At 40.6% G+C, this 7,691-nt stretch overlaps 1 pseudogene; it reads right to left on the reverse strand.

The window, feature by feature from the left end:
- Nucleotides 1-664: 664 nt before the first annotated feature.
- Nucleotides 665-1,769, reverse strand: LOC124525177 (60S acidic ribosomal protein P0-like; annotated as a pseudogene).
- Nucleotides 1,770-7,691: the final 5,922 nt, after the last annotated feature.

A 7,691-nucleotide genomic window follows, 5' to 3' on the forward strand; every position in this document is an offset into this window, starting at 1 on the left:
TTTATGAAACGGCTGCTTTTTTCAAGTTATAGCTTAAAACAGTTTTTTTAATACTGGAAAAAACATTTAAAGATCAGAAATGCTTCAAAATATATATATAAAAATGATAATCATCCACTGTTCATCCAGTCTCATGGTATTAATTTCTCTTCTGTTTGAATCTAGATCTTCCATTCATTCTGGAAATTCTTACCCAGTTCAGCTTTATGATCTTGAGGTTATCAGAAATCTGTACGCAAGAGTTCCTTCCATCGGTCTCATTGCAGATGAAACACATTTGCAGAAGCTTTCATAAAAGCATTTGAGTAAAAGTCTAACTGTCTATAAATGATAAAAGACTTAAAATGTCCAAGGTTAAAGATCTGATGAGAGATCATGACAAGGCTGTTGACAAGGAAATTGGTGGTTTCTGTGACACACAACAAACATCTCAGGACATATCAGATTTCTAGGAGTTGCATACAATTTCTAAAACACTTATTTTCCTAACATATTTCTACGTAAATATAATCTAGGGGTGTTAGTATCCATTATTTGACATTGCTTCCTATGTAATTTAACATAAGAAATAAGCCTAATTTGTGTAATATCTTCCTTTTATAAAAAGACCAAATCTCTTGAAAACGTTCCATGGATCCTCTGGAATATTTTAATTGCATTGTGGTCAAAATACTTCATTTTAGAATTTGATTTTGGAAAGTGTGTGTTACAAAAAATCAAAATATTTGAACATTTGATTAAATAGGATCACAGATCATTATGCAACAATATTTAACTATTCAACCCAAGTTGACAATAAAAGATTCCTTTTTGAAGAGAAGTGAGCCTTTATTCCCTTGTTCCACAAATAAAATGGGCTGAATTGGTTGCTTTTCGGTGATTAATCAAGAGACCAACAAATCCCATATCCTCATGCAACTCATCTGACTCTTTCTTTGCTTCAACTATGGCCAGGGCTGAGGGCAGCAGCAGGTACAGCAGTGGTGGTGATGGCTTCAGCAAGTGGGAAGCTGTAACCAGTCCATGCAGACAAAGCCAGAACCTGCTTGTGTCCATTGATGGTAGGATGGGGCAGTGAGGCAACAATCAGGTGACCTATCTGCAGACAGACACTGGCAATACTGCGGACGCCCTCCAGGAAGTGAGAATGTAGTTTCCTCTGTGATGTCAAGCACTTCACGGTTGTAGATGCTGCCATTGTCAAACACCTGCTGGTGATCATCCCAAAGGAGAAGGGGGAGTTTCTCAGCACATTCAGCTCTGTGGCCTCGCTGGCCCCCGCTTTGTCTCCAGTCTAATCAGCCACACGTCACTCAGGATTTCAGTGGTGCCCCTGGACATTTTAGTGGTGATGGCTAAAGCCTGGGAGAAGAAGGTCTTCTTTGGCCCCAGACAAGTGTTCTGGGCTAGTACAGTGACTTCACATGGGGCTATGGCACCACCACGGGCGGCAGCTGGCACCTTAGCCAGAAGCATGTCCCTGATCTCGCTGAGGTCCTCCTTGGTGAGCACAAAGCCCACATTCACCCAGATATGAGGCCACGGTTTCTCCAGAGCTGGTTGTTCTCCAGATGCCCGCAGATGACCTCATACATCATGGGGATCATGCCACAGCAGCACCACAGCTTTCCCATGCAAACACATGCGGGCCTACTGCGTCTTCCTGGAACCCACGTTGTCTGCTCCCACAATGAAGGATGATCGTCCAAAAGATGGATGATCTTAAAGAAGTACTTGGACTTCTGGGTCACCTTGTCTTCCCTGGGCATCATGGAGATGCATATCAATGATTCCATGCAGAGTGTAAGGAAGATGTCACTCTCATGATGACACCTTGAGATAGGAGGGCCAAGGATAAAAGATTTTAAAGGCAAATGCTGCAGGTTATACAATAGTGAACAAACTTTAGCTCTTTTAATATTAAGACTCAGTTTTCTTGAATAATCTGATAAAGACAAAGCATAGAAAATTTGTATTTTTAGGCCATTGGCCATTAAAGAGAAGAAAAAACTTTGTTTATAATTTTTTGTAATAATCAAACTGAGACTCTTTTTAAAACATTTTTTAATGTTTATTTATTTTTGAGAGAGAGGGAGAGACACACAGAGCATGAGCAGGGGAGGGACAGAGAGAGAGGGAGACACAGAATGTGAGGCAGGCTCCAGGCTCTAAGCTGTCAGCACAGAACCCGACGTGGGGCCCAAACCCACGAACTATGAGATCGTGACCTGAGCCAAAGTCGTATGCTTAACTGACTGAGCCACCCAGGTGCCCTAAACTAACACTCTTAAGAAAATGTTTTGTCCTTTTTAACTGAGAAATCCTAAGTTCTTTTTTTTTTTAATATATGAAATTTATTGTCAAATTGGTTTCCATACAACACCCAGTGCTCATCCCAAAAGGTGCCCTCCTCAATACCCATCACCCACCCTCCCCTCCCTCCCACCCCCCATCAACCCTCAGTTTGTTCTCAGTTTTTAACAGTCTCTTATAGTTTGGCTCTCTCCCACTCTAACCTCTTTTTTCTTTTTTTCCTTCCCCTCCCCCATGGGTTTCGGTTAAGTTTCTCAGGATCCACATAAGAGTGAAACCATATGGTATCTGTCTTTCTCTGTATGGCTTATTTCACTTAGCATCACACTCTCCAGTTCCATTCACGTTGCTACAAAAGGCCATATTTCATTTTTTCTCATTGCCACGTAGTATTCCATTGTGTATATAAACCACAATTTCTTTATCCATTCATCAGTTGATGGATATTTAGGCTCTTTCCATAATTTGGCTATTGTTGAGAGTGCTGCTATAAACATTGGGGTACAAGTGCCCCTATGCATCAGTACTCCTGTATCCCTTGGGTAGATTCCTAGCAGGGCTATTGCTGGGTCATAGGGTAGGTCTATTTTTAATTTTCTGAGGAACCTCCACACTGCTTTCCAGAGCGGCTGCACCAATTTGCATTCCCACCAACAGTGCAAGAGGGTTCCCGTTTCTCCACATCCTCTCCAGCATCTATAGTCTCCTGATTTGTTCATTTTGGCCACTCTGACTGGCGTGAGGTGATATCTGAGTGTGGTTTTGATTTGTATTTCCCTGATAAGGAGCGACGTTGAACATCTTTTCATGTGCCTGTTGGCCATCCGGATGTCTTCTTTTTTTAATTTTTTTTTCAACGTTTATTTTATTTTTGGGACAGAGAGAGACAGAGCATGAACGGGGGAGGGGCAGAGAGAGAGGGAGACACAGAATCGGAAACAGGCTCCAGGCTCGGAGCCATCAGCCCAGAGCCTGACGCGGGGCTCGAACTCACGGACCGCGAGATCGTGACCTGGCTGAAGTCGGACGCTTAACCGACTGCGCCACCCAGGCGCCCCCGGATGTCTTCTTTAGAGAAGTGTCTATTCATGTTTTCTGGCCATTTCTTCACTGGGTTATTTGTTTCTCGGGTGTGGAGTTTGGTGAGCTCTTTATAGATTTTGGATACTAGCCTTTTGTCCGATATGTCATTTGCAAATATCTTTTCCCATTCCGTTGGTTGCCTTTTAGTTTTGTTGGTTGTTTCCTTTGCTGTGCAGAAGCTTTTTATCTTCATAAGGTCCCAGTAATTCACTTTTGCTTTTAATTCCCTTGCCTTTGGGGATGTGTCGAGTAAGAGATTGCTACAGCTGAGGTCAGAGAGGTCTTTTCCTGCTTTCTCCTCTAAGGTTTTGATGGTTTGCTGTCTCATATTCAGGTCCTTTATCCATTTTGAGTTTATTTTTGTGAATGGTGTGAGAAAGTGGTCTAGTTTCAACCTTCTGCATGCTGCTGTCCAGTTCTCCTAGCACCATTTGTTAAAGAGACTGTCTTTTTTCCATTGGATGTTCTTCCCTGCTTTGTCAAAGATGAGTTGGCCATACGTTTGTGGGTCTAGTTCTGGGGTTTCTATTCTATTCCATTGGTCTGTGTGTCTGTTTTTGTGCCAATACCATGCTGTCTTGATGATGACAGCTTTGTAGTAGAGGCTGAAGTCTGGGATTGTGATGCCTCCTGCTTTGGTCTTCTTCTTCAAAATTACTTTGGCTATTCGGGGCCTTTTGTGGTTCCATATGAATTTTAGGATTGCTTGTTCTAGTTTCGAGAAGAATGCTGGTGCAATTTTGATTGGGATTGCATTGAATGTGTAGATAGCTTTGGGTAGTATTGACATTTTGACAATATTTATTCTTCCAATCCATGAGCAGGGAATGTCTTTCCATTTCTTTAAATCTTCTTCAATTATCTTCATAAGATTTCTATAGTTTTCAGCATACAGATCCTTTACATCTTTGGTTAGATTTATTCCTAGGTATTTTATGCTTCTTGGTGCAATTGTGAATGGGATCAGTTTCTTTATTTGTCTTTCTGTGGCTTCATTATTAGTGTATAAGAATGCAACTGATTTCTGTACATTGATTTTGTATCCTGCAACTTTGCTGAATTCATGTATCAGTTCTAGCAGACTTTTGGTGGAGTCTATCGGATTTTCCATGTATAATATCATGTCATCTGCCAAAAGCGAAAGCTTGACTTCATCTTTGCCAATTTTGATGCCTTTGATTTCCTTTTGTTGTCTGATTGCTGATGCTAGCACTTCCAGCACTATGTTAAACAACAGCGGTGAGAGTGGGCATCCCTGTCGTGTTCCTGATCTCAGGGAAAAAGCTCTCAGTTTTTCCCCGTTGAGGATGATGTTAGCTGTGGGCTTTTCATAAATGGCTTTTATGATCTTTAAGTATGTTCCTTCTATCCCGACTTTCTCCAGGGTTTTTATTAAGAAAGGGTGCTGGATTTTGTCAAAGGCCTTTTCTGCATCGATTGACAGGATCATATGGTTCTTCTCTTTTTTTTTTGTTAATGTGATGTATCACGTTGGTTGATTTGCGAATGTTGAACCAGCCCTGCATCCCAGGAATGAATCCCACTTGATCATGGTGAATAATTCTTTTTATATGCCGTTGAATTCGATTTGCTAGTATCTTATTGAGAATTTTTGCATCCATATTCATCAGGGTATTGGCCTGTAGTTCTCTTTTTTTACTGGGTCTCTGTCTGGTTTAGGAATCAAAGTAATACTGGCTTCATAGAATGAGTCTGGAAGTTTTCCTTCCCTTTCTATTTCTTGGAATAGCTTGAGAAGGATAGGTATTATCTGTGCTTTGAACGTCTGGTAGAACTCCCCTGGGAAGCCATCTGGTCCTGGACTCTTATTTGTTGGGAGATTTTTGATAACCGGTTCAATTTCTTCGCTGGTTATGGGTCTGTTCAAGCTTTCTCTTTCCTCCTGATTGAGTTTTGGAAGAGTGTGGGTGTTCAGGAATTTGTCCATTTCTTCCAGGTTGTCCAATTTGTTGGCATATAATTTTTCATAGTATTCCCTGATAATTGTTTGTATCTCTGAGGGATTGGTTGTAATAATTCCATTTTCATTCATGATTTTATCTATTTGGGTCATCTCCCTTTTCTTTTTGAGAAGCCTGGCTAGAGGTTTGTCAATTTTGTTTATTTTTTCAAAAAACCAACTCTTGGTTTCGTTGATCTGCTCTACAGGTTTTTTTAGATTCTATATTGTTTATTTCTGCTCTGGTCTTTATTATTTCTCTTCTTCTGCTGGGTTTAGGCTGCCTTTGCTGTTCTGCTTCTATTTCCTTTAGGTGTGCTGTTAGATTTTGTATTTGCGATTTTTCTTGTTTCTTGAGATAGGCCTGGATTGCAATGTATTTTCCTCTCAGGACTGCCTTTGCTGCATCCCAAAGCATTTGGATTGTTGTATTTTCATTTTCATTTGTTTCCATATATTTTTAAATTTCTTCTCTAATTGCTTGGTTGACCCACTCATTCGTTAGTAGGGTATTCTTTAACCTCCATGCTTTTGGAGGTTTTCCAGACGTTTTCCTGTGGTTGATTTCAAGCTTCATAGCATTGTGGTCTGAAATTATGCATGGTATAATTTCAATTCTTGTAAACTTATGAAGGGCTGTTTTGTGACCCAGTATATGATCTATCTTGGAGAATGTTCCATGTGCACTCGAGAAGAAAGTATATTCTGTTGCTTTGGGATGCAGAGTTCTAAATATATCTGTCAAATCCATCTGATCCAATGTATCATTCAGGGCCCTTGTTTCTTTATTGACCGTGTGTCTAGATGATCTATCCATTTCTGTAAGTGGGGTGTTGAAGTCCCCTGCAATTACCACATTCTTCTCAATAAGGTTGCTTATGTTTATGAGTAATTGTTTTATATATTTGGGGGCTCTGGTATTCGGCACATAGACATTTATAATTGTTAGCTCTTCCTGATGGATAGACCCTGTAATTATTATATAATGCCCTTCTTCATCTCTTGTTACAGGCTTTAATTTAAAGTCTAGTTTGTCTTATATAAGTATGGCTACTCCAGCTTTCTTTTGGCTTCCAGTAGCATGATAAATAGTTCTCCATCCCCTCACTCTCAATCTAAAGGTGTCCTCAGGTCTAAAATGAGTCTCTTGTAGACAGCAAATAGATGGGTCTTGTTTTTTTATCCATTCTGAGACCCTATGTCTTTTGGTTGGCGCATTGAATCCATTTACATTCAGTGTTATTATAGAAAGATACGGGTTTAGAGTCATTGTGATGTCTGTATGTTTTATGCTTGTAGTGATGTCTCTGGTACTTTGTCTCACAGGGACCCCTTAGCATCTCTTGTAGGGCTGGTTTAGTGGTGACAAATTCCTTCAGTTTTTGTTTGTTTGGGAAGACCTTTATCTCTCCTTCTATTCTAAATGACAGACTTGCTGGATAAAGGATTCTCGGCTGCATATTTTTTCTGTCTAGCACACTGAAAATCTCGTGCCAATTCTTTCTGGCCTGCCAAGTTTCAAAAGAGAGATCAGTCACGAGTCTTATAGGTCTCCCTTTATATGTGAGGGCACGTTTACCCCTTGCTGCTTTCAGAATTTTCTCTTTATCCTTGTATTTTGCCAGTTTCACTATGATATGTCGTGCAGAAGATCGATTCAAGTTACGTCTGAAGGGAGTTCTCTGTGCCTCTTGGATTTCAATGCCTTTTTCCTTCCCCAGTTCAGGGAAGTTCTCAGCTATAATTTCTTCAAGTACCCCTTCAGCACCTTTCCCTCTCTCTTCCTCCTCTGGGATAACAATTATGTCTATATTATTTCTTTTTAGTGTATCACTTAGTTCTCTAATTTTCCCCTCATACTCCTGGATTTTTTTATCTCTCTTTCTCTCAGTTTCCTCTTTCTCCATAACTTTATCTTCTAGTTCACCTATTCTCTCCTCTGCCTCTTCAATCCGAGCTGTTGTAGTTTCCATTTTGGTTTGCATTTTGTTTAAAGCGTTTTTCAGCTCCTCGTGACTGTTCCTTAGTCCCTTGATCTCTGTAGCAAGAGATTCTCTGCTGTCCTCTATACTGTTTTCAAGCCCAGTGATTAATTTTATGACTATTATTCTAAATTCACTTTCTGTTATATTATTTAAATCCTTTTTGATCAGTTCATTAGCTATTGTTATTTCCTGGAGATTCTTCTGAGGGGAACTCTTCCGCTTGGTCATTTTGGATAGTCCCTGGTGTGGTGAGGACCTACAGGGCACTTCCCCTGTGCTGTGGTGTATAACTGGAGTTGGTGGGCAGGCCACAGTCAGACCTGATGTCTGGCCCCAACCCACCGCTGGGG

Source organism: Lynx rufus, unplaced genomic scaffold, assembly GCF_022079265.1.
Source record: "Lynx rufus isolate CCGP_SWC_20201006 ecotype Redwood Valley unplaced genomic scaffold, mLynRuf1.p SCAF_10, whole genome shotgun sequence".
NCBI classification, from domain to species: Eukaryota; Metazoa; Chordata; class Mammalia; order Carnivora; family Felidae; genus Lynx; species Lynx rufus.